This window comes from Theropithecus gelada, chromosome 5, assembly GCF_003255815.1.
Source record: "Theropithecus gelada isolate Dixy chromosome 5, Tgel_1.0, whole genome shotgun sequence".
Classification (NCBI taxonomy): domain Eukaryota; kingdom Metazoa; phylum Chordata; class Mammalia; order Primates; family Cercopithecidae; genus Theropithecus; species Theropithecus gelada.
Window position 1 is genome coordinate 133,060,014 of NC_037672.1, and position 17,937 is coordinate 133,077,950.

Below are 17,937 nucleotides of genomic sequence, written 5' to 3' on the forward strand. Positions count from 1 at the left end.
AATATTAAAAGAAATTAGTTGGTGAAAACCTAAGTAGTATATATAACAACAATTACATGAAGTTTTATTCAGATTTATGTCTACCTATAAATATTGTGTAATTCTCTATGTCTCTGATAGTTTCTTCTACATATAGTTTGCTAAACAATACATAAGATTTTCTTAACAAATCTTGATCCCCCTAACTTCCACTCACTAGTAGAGTCTTATCAACTTGATTCTATAACCGAGGGACCATGATCAACTATGTTCATTATATTAGATCCCTTGGAAGCAACCAATATTTTCTTTCTGTCTCCCGACATCTGATATTGCCACATAACATCTAACAGCTTTGCTTATCGAGATATACCTTCGTTCTGAGGGTCTGATTTTCTTTTTTCTTTTTAGTGTCATCATTCATATGAACCATTCATTCTGTTTTGTTTTTTTTTTTTTTAACTGCTGATATTTTATCACTGTATCACTATCTGGCAGAAACACATAAGGTCTTTTAAAACTTCCTATCACATTACACTGATATAAAATATAACATATAGAATAATAACTTCTCATCAATAGCATTTGACATCAGGATCCATTTAAATTAAGACTCACATTTTCTGATACATGTGAAACAAACATACTTCTCTGTTAAATGGACTGCTTAATATTTTTACATAAAGATCTTCATAAAGCATGAGAAACCATTTAAGTATAATAATAATCTTGGTTGCTGCCATTTTTCTTCCTCTGTTTTTGTCACAAAAAGGCAATCTGTGCAATCCTGTATTATAGAAGGACATAGAGCATAGAGAGAAAAAAACAATTAAATTAATTACATATTCTAAGCAAGATTAGAAAGCAGTAATAACCCAAAGAGAAAGATAAAATACCACTGAATAGTGAAACTCTAAAAACCGTAGAGACATTTCCCATTAGAATTAAATTACATAAAAAACAAAGTTACCCCTAGCCCTTATCAAAAGTTCCTGTGTCTTGCGAGAGCAGAAACAATCACATCAGACACATATATTGGGAAAATATAATGAAGAGCAATGAAACTTAATTGAAGTGCTTTTGGCCATTAGGGTCAGGCCTTCAGTGGATTAGAGGCACATACTATTAGGCATTGCTCTTGCTATTTCCATTTAATGTCAATTTAATGTAGGTGCACGCACTGTTCTTCTGCTCCAATTAAATTAGTCAAAGTTATATTTTGAAATGTTCCAATACAGAGTTAACCTTGGGGAAATACACTAATCATATTAGAAGATGATATATTTTAATAAATATTTTACTGAAAGAAATAATTGCATTATGTTAACAATCTGTTATTTCACTGGAATAAATTATATCAGCTTTCAACACGTCTACATTTAAATATTTCATCTGCCTTATTCATCCTGAAGTTACACACACACACACACACACACACACACACACACAAACACACTCAACAAATATCACCTGTTTGCACCTATATAATGAAGGTTAGTTCTTTTCTTTAAATATTTTTTCTGTTCTTTGACCTGAAACAAGATTTATTCTCTTGTGAATTTATCTAGTCATTCCAGTTGTAGCAGTTGCCTATTTGAATAGATAGTTTGAGGTCAGAATTTCACACCAGGAGAGTCTCAGAGGATAATGTTTTATTTCACTGTGTATCTCCACTGGGACATGACTGTCACCCTCATAAGTAATAAATAAATAAATACCAAATATTGCCAAGTAGAGATGAAATAGCAGAATAAATGTGATGCATATAAATAAATATTCATTTTCTTCTAAAAATAAAACTGATAAAAGTTATAAAATTAATAGGTGAATTATTAGCCTTCTTTCTAATATGTGATTGTAGAAAATCACATAGATATTTAATAATTCCTATGGTTTTCAAATAATAACTCTGGACATTTATTAACACTCTTATATTTAAGTCTCCTCACACACTCACATATAGGAGCCCTATTGGCCTTTCTTAGAGGAATAGTGCTTTGCTATCAACTCTGAAAAGTCTGAGGTAATTTATGAAGAGCAAATTTCATGAGTTACCATAAACAACAAAATAAGATGAAGGAACTGATGTTATTCTTCAAATGCCTTAGCCCTTACTCTTGCTGTTCATTTTTATCAAAATCCAGATGTCAAAAACGTTAGTACTCTGCAAGAGAAACTCATAGTTGAAGATGATCTTGACAGACTGTAACATGTGCATAATATGACTTGTTTATGGTTTAAAAGAATAAATGTATAGACTTACTAATACAGGCTAGTTGATATGACAAAACACATGAGAAAGCAAAATCCCTGTGATTTAGAATTAATGAAAATACTATTGATGGATAGTTAGGTTGATTCACTGCCTTTGGTATTATAAATAGTGCTGTAATGAACATGCAGGTGCATATGTTTTAAAACAAAATAATTTATGTTCTACTGGGTATATACCCAGTAATGGGATTGCTGGGTTGAATGCTATTTCTGTCTTTAGGTGTTTGAGGAATTGTCACATTCTCTTGTCAGAGCTAAATGATGAGAACACATGGACACACTGGGGGAACAACATGCACTGGGGCGTTTCAGAGGGTGGAGGTGGGAGGATGGAGAGGGTCAGGAAAAATAACTAATGGATACTAGGCTTGATAACTGGATGATTAAATAATCTGTACAACAAAATAATATAAGACAAATTTTCCTACGTAACAAACCTCCACTTGTACCCTCAACTTAAAGTAAAAGATTAAATAAATAAATAAATAAATAAATAAGAATAAAATAGAAAAAAATAATGAAAATAATATTGAGACTCCCCAGGAGCTCTAGCTACAGATACAGCATATACAACTCTGTATGTAATTTAAACAAAATACAGAATACTATCACACAATTCACCAATTGACAAGGACTATTAGGTATAAAAAGACAAATATTAATTAAGAACTAAATTTCTAGAAAAAATACATTTATTATACTTTAATATTTTATTTTTAAATAAATAATTATTATACTGAATGATAAACCTAAAGACATTGAAAATATTCAGCCCAGAAAGACAATGTGTAAAAGAGATACTACAGATAATATTAGACAACAGTGAAAATGGAAAAAATAGCATAACATGGGGAAAACAATGAGTGCAAAGTTTGTTCTTTGAAAAAAGATAATAGAGAAAAATCTCTGGCCAGATTGATCAAGAAAAAAAAAAAACAGACACATGTAAAAATAATATTAGTAATGCTAAAGCAAAAATAACTGCATTAAAAATGAGAGTACTTTATTATAGTAATAACTTGAAGATTTTGCTGGAATACCAGAATTCTTAGAAAAAATATAACCTGCATCTGAATCACAAAAATCTGAATACCCCTATAAAATTGAAGTAATTAAAATATTTCTTATCAAACTACAAGAAAAACACCAGACCCAGTGATTGACAATATAAAGGTCTATAAGGCTTTCCTAGAGTATATCATTCTAATGGTATCCAAATATTTTAAAGTAATTTATAAAGGAATATCTTCTATCTCATTCAGTGAAGCCATGTCACCTACATACCAAAAGATGATGGGAATATTATCAGATAGGTATAGTGAATTTCTTCATCAACAAAGCTCCCAATATTTTTCATAAATTATTAATGTCCAACTCTAGCAGTATATTAAATGGTAATTCAACATGAAAAGTTGATATATCCTGGGAATTGGCAACGAGAGGTGAACAAACAAACTCTATAAAAAAACTATTCAGTACATTAACGGAGTGAAGATAATAAAGAGAATACAGGATAGATGGATTCAGAATAAGTATTCTTCAAGCCTGACATGTCTTCATAATATAAAAGCCATCTTAAAAAACTAAAAAACAAAGAGAATTTCTTTGTCTTGATAAGGATTACCTGCAAATATCTTACTGCATAACATCAATCAATAAGGAAATGTTGGGAAAATTCTTTTAAAATTAGGAATAACGCAAGGATCTCTGCAATCAAAGCTCATCTTTCACATTGTCTTGGTAATTCTAACAAGCACACTAAAACTTTCAAAATAAATTAATTCTAGAAGATTGAAAAAAGTAATAAAAACACACTGTTTCCAAAGATATCATGATGGATTGTCATAGAGAACCCCCTCGCCCAAATTTGCAGGTTCATTATTAAGAAAAATTGACAAGGTATATAGCTATAAGATTCATAAAAAGAAAATAAATTGTGTTTCTATACATGTACTTTACATCTGTTTCTCAAAAGCCAGTGATGTGCATATCATATAAAAATTACCTTGTCTATCAAAGATAACTTTTGCCATCTTTGTAAGTCTTGCTGTTATATGTCATTGTCCTAATTAATTATTTGTTTATATTTTACTAATTGCATCTTACAAAGAGTGTTTTGTTTACTTATTTTTAATGATTCCACTTTAAAATTTCATGTGTATTGTAAAAGAACAACTGAAGAACAGAAGTAAATTTTTGTTATGTTTAGAAACATAAAACATCTTATGAATCATGCTTTAGAAATAACCTATTTATTATTAATGTGTTAATTTTGATTTTATCCCAAATCCTATCATCCTTCTTTTGGCTTGACAAGGATTTAGCTTTGTCATTTACAGTTGGGACAGGTTAGTTTTGAGGATATGCAAATTTCACACAAGTTTGAGCTGAAGGAAAATATCCTCAAGCACTTCTGAAAATAAATATTTAGTGTGGTATATAAATGCAATGGGGTTCATACTCTCTAGTCAGTTTTCAGATACATATGTGTGATGGGAAGTTACACATAAAGCAACGAGCTATCTCAAAGGGTTAATACCACATTACAATGGGCATTGTGCAACACACAGTATATGAATGCAATTCTGAGACTAGCAGAAAATATAAAGAGTCTATGGCTCAGTAGTTTCTGGGGCATATTACAGCCTTTGCTGAGTAAGGTGTACAGTTCCTACCTGCAAGACTTTGGGAACATATAGATAGGTATGCTATCTTTGGCTGTAGAGTGATGGTACTTAGTATACATTAAGATGATATTAAAGCCATGTAGTGAGCCAACAAAGCACATGTAGGAAGGCTGGCAAATATAGAGTCAATAATAAGATATGAGGATGTGTGCGGTAGCTCACGCCTATAAACCCAGCACTTTGGGAGCCCAAAGCGAGTGGATCACCCGAGGTCAGGAGTTCCAGACAAGCCTGGCCAACATGCTGAAACCCCCCTCTCTACTAAAAATATAAAAACTAGCCGGTTGTGATGGCATGCACCAGTAATCCCTGCTACTCGTGAGGCTGAAACAGGAGAATCGCTTGAACCCAGGAGGCAGAAGTTGCAGTGAGCCAAGATGGCGCCACTGCACTCTAGCCAGGGCAACAGAGTGAGGCTCTGTCTCAATAAATAAATAAATACATACATACATACATACATACATACATACATACATACATAAATACATAAATAAATAACATGAGGCACAATTCTGAGACATACTGGTACTGTGCATTTTATTCACAAGAAGGAATGAATGCAAGTCAAATTCAATTAAAACAATAGACTCATCATTCAAGGTTGGATCACTTGAGCTACATCATTTTCTAGGTTCAACCTTTGGGGTTCAAACGATTCTCCTGCCTCAGTCTCCTAAGACCTTTTATTTTTAACAATGCAGAAGGAATAGAAGAGAGGGGCTGCTGTTTTAAATGCCATAAATCATTTTGGGGTTTTTATAATGTCTGTGGGAAATGAATTCAATTTAAAGTATTAACATGTAGAAAAAAATTATTTCAAGTCCTCTCGTATGTGAAATGAGTAACAGTGTTTATACTTATAAACTGTCACTGTTTACTATATTTTTATGGTTTTTGGTGTTCACAAATTATTAAAATTCATTTTATGAGCTTGACACTCATAAAAATATAAATATTTACCATTTAGACAAGTCAATCTCTGTAATAAAACTAGTCAACCAGAGTTCATATTTATTTCTATTGAATGGAAACTAATAACAGCAATAGAAATAGAAAAATATATCTTTTCTGATAAAGAGCTTAAAAGTTTAATCTCATAAAGAAAATTTCTTAAACTGATTAGTGAAATAAGGTTTTCTGTTCAGTAATAAATTCCCCTTTCATCTCATAGAAGAAAGTTAAATCATTTACCTGAATAAAGAAAATACTTCTAAGTTCAAAAAATGTGCTTCATAATAGCTTTTCTTAATTGAAGTGTTGTTCCTTTTAAAAGGGAGAAATATCTCTGATGAAGTTTTCTTTCTCAGAGACTTATACTACATTTTTATTGACAAGATCATACCAATTTTTCTATGTATATTTTTTTCATTTATCCAACAGGAACAAATTTATTGATCTACATTATTCATATTATCAATAACATGTAAATACCATGTTATTTTATTAATCATGCATGCTTATCTGTGATTCATCTGTTTATTCATTAGTTTCATTAAATTACCTATAATTTCCTTGGTGTTAGAGACCTGCTTGTTTACTTACATTTTTTTCTAGTACTGATTTCAATTTGAGAAAATATAAATATGAAATTGATTGTTTTAAATGTATAAATAGGAAATGTATACATACATAGGTAGACGTAAAGATGGGAGATGGTAAATCATCCTCCCATATAAACCATGGTATTGTAGTGTGTGTCTTGATTTCCTGTATTGTTGAAAAAAAAAAACTATCTCAAATGACAACATTTAATTATTACTTTACTTTTTAAAACATATTATATGGTCATTTTCTGATCTTTTAAAAATATTTTGCCTGGAAGTAGTGGCTCACATCTGTAATCCTAACACTTTGACTGGCTAAGGCAAGTGGATCACTTGAGCCACAGGAATTCAAGACCAACCTGGGCAACATGCCAAAACCTCGTCTCAACAAAATATACAAATATACAGAAACATGTGCACTCCTGTGGTTCTAGCTACTTTGGAGGCTCAGGTAGGAGGATCACTTGAGCCCAGGAGTTGAGGCTACAGTAAGCCGTGATCGGGCCACTGCACTTCAGCCTGGGCAACAGAGTGAGACCTTGTCTCAAGAAACAAGCAAACAAAAAACCAAACTATATATACATACAAATATATACATTTTTTATTCTTAACATACAGTCTTCTTAATTGGTTTTCTAAATATATGCTTATAATTAAAAATTCATTTGTCTTGTAAATAATATAACCTAAAATATACTATATAGTGAATGCAGACATCAATTAAAAATTAATCAGATTTGTTTTTTCATGCTCAACAACTCCACATTCATTCATTCTATAAACCATTTATGCAAAAATATATAATATATATTGAATGCAGCTCTATATGTTTTCCTAATTAGCACATGTTTAATTTATCAGGTTTGAATACGAAGCCTCATGACTTTAATTTTTAAATAAGTTAAACATGGTTTTTATATTTCCATTAACTTGATTTAACAATACTATATTTAAAAGTTTATTGAATTTTGTAACAAAATCAATGAATAATTCACATTTACTTAATTACTTTCTTCAGAAGCAGTAAACTCTTCATTAACTTAGGGGTTATGGTTTATGTAAAACACTATCGATTCATTTCAATTTTTATAAAATGTTAAATAGGTACACATAAAACTTTTATGGAATTTTAACTACAGTCAATATTTGCTTCACCTAACCTTGTAATTCAGCTCTATGGTAGATAAATTATTTTATTCAATAATACTCGAAAATAAGCTGCCATTACTAAAATCTGTTGAGAACCTACTAGCTTTAGGTATCTAATTATTTACCTATTGGTCTATCTGAAAAAGCAGTGTTCATATTGAGTTGAAAACATATTTATCAAACTCCTGATATGTACCTGGAATTATCTATCCTTGACACTGAAGAAAAGTTGCTGAATAAAAAAGACATAGTTCTTGTCATATTAGAGACTAGATTTGGAGCAGGGAGAGAAACAAATACACGTACACACTCATACAAATATGGCTGAAAAGTACAGCAGCAACATTCATTCTAATAATGATAAACACAATAACGCAACAGAGGGAGTCAAGCAATAGATGTTCTATATTCATGTGAGCCAAGGAAGATCTCAGATATGATGGCCTTTGAACTAACACCTAAAAGATGAGGAGTCAGGCATAGAAGGAAGGAAAGAAAGGGGAATATGGCAGAAAGAAAAATTACGTACATGAGTTCTAAAGCAGAAATGTGTATGATGTATTCAAAAAACCGGAAGAAGACCAGAGTGGCGGGATCATGATGTGGAATAAGAGATGAATTCAAAGAATTGGAGAATACAAGCTACCATCAAACTAATCCATGTGTAAATACAATGTTAGAGACTAGCTTTCACAAATATATAGAAATACAAAGAAGTATGTTTCTCAATAGAAGCAAGATCTCTTGTGTAGGACAAAGTTAAATGACGTGAACAGGCTAACATTACTAACAAATACACACCTCAATGTGTAACGTTTCTAGACTATAAACTTATTCTCAATCAAGTATCCAGATCAAGGAATGTACAGGTTGGAGGAAGTGCTCTGTTCCATGTATTAATTCAATAGCAAAATGTCAGTGACAATACACCTTCAGCATGTCTCCTGGAAGAATTTCCTTTTCATCAACCTTCATGTAGCAGAGGCAAAGAGTATAGAAGACCATGGGTGGAGAGTTGTTTTATGCGTCTAAAAGTCTCATAGGTTACATTCATTTGCCTCTACTTGAAAATAACTCAGTTGCATGGCCACACTGAACTGGAAGGGATGTTGGGAAATACAATCTAGGGAGAAGGACAACTGATGTTTTAATAGACCCTGCCACAGTGCGGCACTTTTAAATTTCAGGTCATGTCATTCCTGTATTTATTAAAGGTACTTCATTTCCTCATTGTCTAAGGAGTAGGCAGGACCTGTAATCCAATTCAATAAATTATATGTATGTTGTTTTTAACTGATACTTATACTTTATGATAGCTAATAAAACAACAATATTTTAAATATTTCTTGTCTGACAGCTACATTAATACTTTACATTTAGTGATATAAGAAAAAAAAGAATTACAAGCCTGGTATAGAGAATGATTATATTATTCATAGAATATAACAAACAATATGTATCTTGAAATTTGAGTTAGCAAGAAGAAATATTCATATAGTAAAATGACTTCACTGGTCATTTGATGATGAAAATCTGATTAATTTTGCATGTAAAAAAGAAATATATACTTAAAGCTTGACTTCTTCACGATCTTCAGCAACTACTTTGAACCACCTATGGTCTAAATTGAAGCGACCATCAACTCTAGAGAAATTTCTAATTATGTCTGTTCATTGTCTGAATTTTAATGCATCTGAATGCACCTTCCATCAGCATTTCAGAGTCAGTGCTCTAGCCTGTCATCTGAGAATACACTTTCTATGTTATTTGTCAGTCCCCATAAATATACTGAATTGGAGAAATTATCTGTGTTAAATGCTTTAGATGATATTTAACACAGCCACTCTTCTAGGTGATCTTTTGTCTGTCCTTGAGAGCCAAACCACATAGACATAAGCTCACTGAGCTTTACTTTAGCGTTCAACACTTGGTTGTTGTCTAAAGAAGTTAAATTGTCCAGCCATTTGAAATCTGTGATTTCATTATCTGCATGAACACTGCAGAAAAAAGTATCACTCTGTGCTCTTTTTACAGAGCCTCAGGTGAAGATTTAAGTTCATATTGCTTTTAGAAGAGATATGCAAGGTACAGTTCACATCCTCTAAGGAATCAATGTTTTTTCCCTTTCTGATGATAATAATCTCATAAGTGGCCATGTGTTACTGTTTCCTCTTGCCTGCTTTAAGAAAAATAAGCAAATAATTAGAAAGTAATTTATGGCCAATGAATTTGTGGTCTTCGATTTCTTTGCTACATTTATCTCATACTTTTTTGAGATAATGCTTTTTTATATATATTATAACTTCCTTTGACATTCTTACTGTTATTTGTCTCAATGCTTTCTTAAGAAGATTAAGATCTGCACAAATAAAAATGTCATAAACTCTAAGTTTTACTGAGGCGACTGTTGAAGATGGGGTTTAAACAGGATTGCTTAGGGCTGTCATCACTCCACATGTCTATCGGTATTATAGCCTGAATTTATGTTCCTCCAAAATTTATATATTGAAACTCCAACCCCCAATGTGATGGTGTTAGGAGATAGGGCCTTTGAGAGTTGACTAGAGGTCAAGAAAGTGAAGCCTTCATAAATGGGATTAATTCTATATAAAGGGATGGAGAGATCAGAGTTCTGCCCTTCTGCCATGTGAGGACACAGTCAAAAGATGACCATCTATGAACCAGAAAGAGGGCAATAGTGAATTTGCCAGTGCCTTGATCTTGGACTTCCCAGACTCCAGAACTGTGAGAAATATATAACTGTTCTTTATAGATGACCCAGTTTATGTTATTTTGTTATAGCCACCTGAACTAACACAGTAGACAACACTTACTTGGATGGACACTTTAGTATTGTTTCTATTCAAACTTATTTGAGGATTTACATAGCAAGTTGTATCTCCATATTGCTCTGCTCTATATATATTAAAAGAATACAAAACCGTTTCATGGAGTGGATGAGAGTGCTGTCTCTAATTTTAATTTTACTGTTTCATGTCTGTGATGTCCTACCTTGTACTAATGTGCAAACACATGCATATGAGTGTTGTCCTTGGCTTTAAACAAATCTAAAGATTTTTCAAACAAAGGAAATAATAGACAAATTAAGAAGTCTAGAAATAACTTTCAATTGTAGAGCCAAAAAGGAGAATTGACATTTCTTTGAAGTAGGTTTCTTTCAGCATTAATGAAATGCAGACTCCTCTGAATTTCTCTTTCTTAAGTCATATCTCCTGTCAAACTCTTAGAGCCACTGAAATCCTGGAAAAATTCTGGAACTACTGAGCACTGAGTATCTCAAATACATGCTAAGAAAGCACAGATTGGGGATTTATGCACCAGGAAGCTTGAAAAGGGGGCAAATGTAACAATGTCCATACAGTGATTTACATTTTACAAGCTGTTTTTACATGGAATATCTCATTTGATTCAGGGAAAAAAGAAAACAATAAAAATGAATAAATGAACAAACAAACATTGTGAGATGAAGAATGAAAAGTAGAATTAGTCTTCAGATTTTATAATAATAGTTGTGGAATTTGAATGTCAAAGAGGTTAAATAACTCCTCAAGTTTCCATGGTTGAACAACATTGTACTAGATTAGTCTGTTGATAGATCGCCTCATTGAAGACCTGTGTATAGTTTCAAAATTAAGCTAATTACTTTTCCAGTTCCCCATGTCTGAACACGCATGAAAGATTAAATCTAGCTAGTGTTACCCTGATAATTTTAGTGAATAATAGTGTCAGAATTGCATTGCAATTTTAATTTTAGGTCACATTAAAGAAGTCATTTTCTTAAAAATTCCTATATTTTTACTGGAAGATTATAAACATTAATGTTTGGAAGAGTATAGTGCAAAGTTAACTTTCATCTTAGTTTTCAAAGTTGTATTATCTACTATTAGTATCTACTACTAGTATCTATGTTCCATGTCTCTTTGCTTGATTTTATCTGTTTGCTTTTCTAGACCAGAAAACAAGAATTTTCATTTTAATATTAAGACAAACCTTTAAGTAATATGTCAAAAGAGAAAATACTCTGGTCTAATGTGCAAAAACAGCACTCAGTAGCAAATTGCTTTATTTTCTTTTTTCATTATATAAAATAGGAAAAGTAGATTATGTGCTTGAGAAGGAAAAAAGACATTGGAATAGTAATATTAGGATGAATAATTTCATCTTGACAAATATTGCTAGGAAAAATATTAATACATATTAATTTTCCAGTTTTCATAAAGATCTGTGTGCATGTAATTGTCAATTTGTGAATTATTTGTAAATAGCTGTAATTTCAAATATTCACTGATATAATTGTGTCTGGCTGCAGTAAAGTTACATATATTGTAGCAGGATGAGCTGCAGACAAAATTCCTCAGACACCAAGTTAAAGGAAGCGGTTTCTTCGGCCAGGGGCATCGGCAAGACTCCTGTCTCAAGAGCTGAGCCCTCCGAGTGAGCAATTCCTGTCCCTTTTAAGGGCTCACAACTCTAAGGGGGTGCATGTGATAGGGTCGTGATTGATTGGGCAAGCAGGGGGTACATGACTGGGGGCTGCGTGCACCAGTAATTAGATAGGAACAAGATAGGGATTTTCACAGTGCATTTCCATACAATGTCTGTAATCTATAGATAACAGAACCAATTAGGTCAGGGGTTGATCTTTAACTACCAGGCCCAGGGTGTAGCACCGGGCTGTCTGCCTGTGGATTTCATTTCTGCCTTTTAGTTTTTACTTCTTCTTTCTCTGGAGGCAGAAATTGGGCATAAGACAATATGAGGGATGGTCTTCTCCCTTAATAGTACTTTGTGTATCCCTCACTCATCATGAAGCATGTCAAATGCAATGAGCAATAGAGCATAGCTGCCTTGTGGAAACTGCTCTCCCTTTCTATGCTTCACTGCTTTCTGTCTTGACCCAGGATAGAATACCAGCATTTTAACATCACAATTAAACTATCAAACAGTACAAGTTATATCACTAATCAAGTTGAGGGAGAAAAAAGAAACTATTGTTATTTTCCTTTATAAATCAAAACTGACTTTTTAAAGGAAATTTATGAACTCCTTTAGCAATATTTATTAAATTCCATAAAATAATTATTATGAAGTGTTGGAGGCCCCAATTTTAAGTAATATAAAACGTTTGTATTTTTCAGCAAAACATTTTTACTAAGAGCAAGATCTAAGAATTGAACACAAATAAGATACAGTTTTAAATTACATTCACTATATAACACTTAAGATGTCTACATCAAATGAGAAACATTTGTCTACATCAAATGAGAAACGTTTGAATTTTCCCTTTTTATGGCATAAATGCTGTTGAGTAAATATAATTAAAAATAAAAGTTACTCCAAACCTAGAAAACCTCTCTGCAAATGTAGAAGTAAAAGAAAACAACTTTTATAACTGAATAGGTATCAAAACAGAATGTGATGTTCATCACAGATAATCTGCTAAGGGAATGCAAAGACAGGAATAAATATTATTATTTTGTATAGTGAAGCAGATCTAATCCATTGCATATGAGTTCTCAAGATAAACAATAACTAGTGCTCAAATAAGAGGCCCCGACAACACCATTTAACACACAAAGGTCATTCTATAAGCAACAGGTCATTAAAGTAGCCATCTGTGTTTATGAATTGGCTAATCCAAAATTAATACATAAATCAACTTTTCACATCCTTCTCATGAGAGAATTATACAACTTGGAGTGAAGCAGCCACTGAGTTAGGCTCCTTCCTTCACAAAAAAACTGGGAAATAAGGGCACTACCCCTTTCTTCATGATTACATTTCTAAGAGAAGATTCCCAAGACTTGGAGAAAGATATTCTTGGGTTTTAAACCTGACAAGAAGCTTATTTAACTTTTAAAAATATTTCCATATATTTCAAAAAGATAGAAGAATAACTTAAAACTGTAAGTATTATAAAATAAATGTTATAGGAAAGGGGGGAGTCTTTTCTCTTATTTTAAATATAAATAATTAAGCCTCTTATTTTTTATTTGTTTGATTTTATATTCCACATAGATTATGTATCTATAGAGTGACTAAGTTTTCAATACATTCTGCTAAATAATGCCATATGATAAAATGTTAATTTTTAGGCCATTTTTCTCATAGGCAAATTTCTTTTTTGAAATACATTATCTAATTTTACTATTAACTCCTATTGGTTATTAGTAACTACTAGCAACTTTAGTAACTATTCAAAACTCGGTGACGGTGGGGGAAAGAGGTGTCATGTTGCATATCTGCTGATATTGTTTTCAGTAGGCAAATGGAAGCATCATAATGAACCTACCCTTTTATTATTAAATAACATGCTTTCCTCTGAGACCCTGTAGGCTATTATGCTATTTAGATGATCTGATTTCCTTAACATCTTCCTGGACACCTTGCAGTCTGTTTACATATGTATATATGCATAAGCATTCAGTAATTACTAATGAAGTTCAGCATCTTTTCATTCATTTCCCAGAAAGGAGGAGGGGAGATTTACATTGAGCTGGACTTATCAAGCCCAACCATGATAGACATTCGTACTATTTTTGAAGAGAATAGTTGTTTGCTTTAAATTTATAATTCAGTTACTTTCCAAAAGTTAAGCCTGATGTAAATTTACTATCATAATTAAATTGAATTGACTATGGCCTAAAATTTTAGATTTTAATGAAACCCTTCAGGAACGGTTATGGTTCAGGACTTCAGCTTAAAAGATATATTAGTTACACTTTAAAGATTGAATGATATCTTCATCTATATGTGTTGTGTGTGTGTGAAATTAATGTCTGTACATGTACATATATAGGTAAAATTATCTACCTATGTGTTAAAAATTATATATAGTATATATAATATATGCATATACTATTATATGATATATAATATATGTATCACACATATTATATATATCATATAATATATTTTTATATATATGGCTATTCTCTTATCTGTAGGTTATCAATGTCCTTTTAATGCCCACAGTTTATTCAATGCAGAAGTTTATTTCTTTATAAAAGAGACAATGTATTTGAGGCATTACTTTTTATGATTGTTGCTATGTCCTTCAAACTTCGAAACAGTAACTACTGTTGATTAAATTTTCTGATTTCTAATTTTAGATTACACATAGCATTGAGATAAAAATCAGATAACTTGTAGCCCCATTGCCTAGAGTCTTAGTTCCAATAATTATTAGCTGTATGACATTGAGCAAGTTAAGCTCTATGTCTCAAGCTTCCTCATCTCTAAAATGAGTATAACAATCATAATTTCCTCATAGGTAGTTGCAAGAGTTCAGTACGTTAATACAAATAGAAAGGGAAAGTGTAACTACCAAAGGGATTGTGGGACATGATCCTAACCTCTATGTCTAAAGTTCTCTTCTCTCCTTTAAAAAATAAAAATTAAAAAAGGCAAATCTTTGGTGATTGATAATCACATGTTCTTTAATTCTAATTGGCTATGAATGAGAATTCTATTTTCTTCTTCTCAAAGACAATACAAAACAAATATTTTTATTGCATATCATGGCTGAAAGTATCTCATAAATTGCAGATATATTGACTGCATATGAAAAAAATAACAAGATTGCACTAAGATATCAAAATATAATTTCTGGTATTCTTGACTTAAAATTGTAGTTTTAAAACATTTGATTACAGAACTCTATATTTACATGAATGCTTATTCATGCTCTCAATATTAGGGGAGATAGAATAGCCCATTCACCCCTTCCAGCCTGTCTTATACACCAACCAAGACTGCCTTTCATGAAGTGCTACAGAACTCACTGGTCTAGCGGAGTTTAAACTTGCGTTTTGGCCACCATCTAGTGCAATAGATCACAAAGACTTATTCCTTCAGTCTAATGCAGCAATATACCTTTGATTAATATCTCTTATTTTCCCATTCACATACGCAATTATTGTCAATTAAAATTAATTATTAATTAATTAAAACAATAAAAGTAAAATACACAAAAATGTGTGCTTTGTATAAAGTGAAAGAATTACTTATTTTTCATCAATGTAATCTCTTTTTGGTACTTGCAGCTACCAAAAATGGCCATTGCTTTTATAGTTATTTTAAGAGTACTATCAGTAAGATAAAATAATCTTATTAATTAGAATTACAAAATGCATAAGGTCAAGCAATCAGAGACACCGTATTTTGTTGGAATGTAGCAAAGCAGAGGGGTGCACCATAAACTAAGCTATTGGAATTCTAAAGCTAGGATTTTACCAGGATTTGTTTTGTTATGCTAAACAAATGAAGCAAACTCCATCAATTCAGTGACATTTGTTTTAAATAACAAACAGTTCCTGCTGCTTCTTAGATCTCAGCAACAGATATTTTTAATGTAGGGTATCGGATCCCCAAAACAATTCTTAAAAATATATTTTTAAAGGAAAAATATTGCCGATAGGCTCAGACTCACAGATTGCTGTGTTTGGTATTATTTTTCTGTACTGCATCTAGTATTTACCCAGATCTCTGTTCAGAGTCCTGAGTATCTATTAAGTCAGCAAACTATGACCTTTCTCCTGCTCTCTTGTTTTTCTTACCCAATTTATATACCGATGCATGACTTTTATTCTAGTTCTTTCTCCTAAGTTTCAACCTAACACTCAAAACCATTAAAGCCCTCTGTTTTTAGGGGATACACTCTGTAATCCTCATTTCCAATTTTTTTTTTATCACAACCCAATCCAATTAAATACAAGTGTCCCATGATGTATTCTGTCCACTTTGGAAACGTTGTGACTATGCCTTCCTCACTAGAACAAGTCTCTATTAGCTTAGGGACTTTGAGCATAGCTGAAACCTAAGTTTGTTACACTCATTAAATATTATAATGTGAACTTCTAATGGGTAACAACTATTGATTTCTCTATTTCTGGCTCTCTTATACCAGGTTTTCTCTTTCTACTATGACCTGTGTCCTTAAAGCCTCAGCAGACTTCACCATAATCTAAGGTTTAATACAAAATTATTTAACATGAGTTTATTATGAAGATATATGAAGCCATTTTGTTAATATTAAATGGTGCATAATAACATTTCATTTGATTTCATATGAAATTTCTTAAAATAATATTGTCAAATATACAAATAAAGAGAAACATAAAATCTAAAGAATGTTTTTCTCATAAAAATCATTAAAACAGTGATGTTGACCATCTTGTAGCAGCAATAGATAAAATATCCGTGTCATAATCCAAAATATCCTATTCATTTAACTTTCAAGTTACATTACACTTTTGGTAGAAGATAGAGTCTTGGATAGAGCTTCAGGGTCTGAAAATAATGGCTAACCACTAGATAGATTAAGCATACATACAGGATGGCAGGCAATGACTAAATCTCACACATCAGATGTTTTCAGTTGCACTATACACGTGAGTGATTTTGCATCACATATACATAGATAATAATTTTAATTTTCTAATACAAAGGACATAGGCATAAGCTAAACTCTACTTTTTTTTTTTTTTTCCCTAGCATCTTGGGTAGAGATAGAAAATTTCTTAATATTGATGCTAATTTTAACAACTCCTAGCATTGTAAAATGACTTATATCACACCATAGTAACAGCACAAAGAACACTGAACCAGAAAACAAATTGATCATGGTTTTGTTATTGTCTTTTAGGCCAAACTCATCTTCCCTTAAGCAATTGTTCAGCGCTCAGTGAACTGAGTTTAAAAATGCTCATCACCTTCTTTTTCCAATCTTGAAGGATCTGGAGGAGACGGCATCTTCAAGGATGAACAGGGTTTAATAGATTTTAAATTCTTCCCAGAATTCAAGAAACAGAGTTTTTCATTTGTTGTGCATGCTGTGACACTCAAAGCATTTATGGAATACATCGTGTGTGTGTGTGTGTGTGTGCACGTGTGCGTGTGCGCGCACGTGCGCCCATGTGTCCACTGGGACTGGGAAAGGGGTAATATGAAATATTTGGTAAGGCAAAATGATCAATCCAATAGCTCAGTTTATATCACAGTATGTGCCTTAGTGGCTTGGTTTGACATAATATCTTTATACCTATTAAATCCTGTAAGACAATAAATTTTATAAAGTTACAACACAATGTAAATATAATTCAATAAACCTTGGTTTGTTAACATTCATTGACTATTCAATTAACTAAATGGTCTTTGGAGGATCTTTTTAGAATACTAGACTTTATCCTCTTTGTTCTTTATGTTTTAACTGTTTCAGTTATTTAAGGACCCGTGATCTGAAAATAGATTATTTTATTTACGAACAAATGAGACTTGGAGGA

The 17,937-nt window shown here is 32.0% G+C and overlaps 1 long non-coding RNA gene across 1 annotated transcript in view; it reads right to left on the reverse strand.

Moving 5' to 3' along the window:
- Window positions 1-439: 439 nt before the first annotated feature.
- LOC112625418 overlaps window positions 440-17,937 on the reverse strand; it is a 52,331-nt gene continuing 34,833 nt past the window's right edge. The window contains exons 2-3 of the long non-coding RNA XR_003119587.1: window positions 1,450-1,511; window positions 440-766 (exon numbers count right to left, since the gene is read on the reverse strand). This is a non-coding gene — a long non-coding RNA (uncharacterized LOC112625418). The remainder of the gene's footprint in view (window positions 767-1,449; window positions 1,512-17,937) is intronic.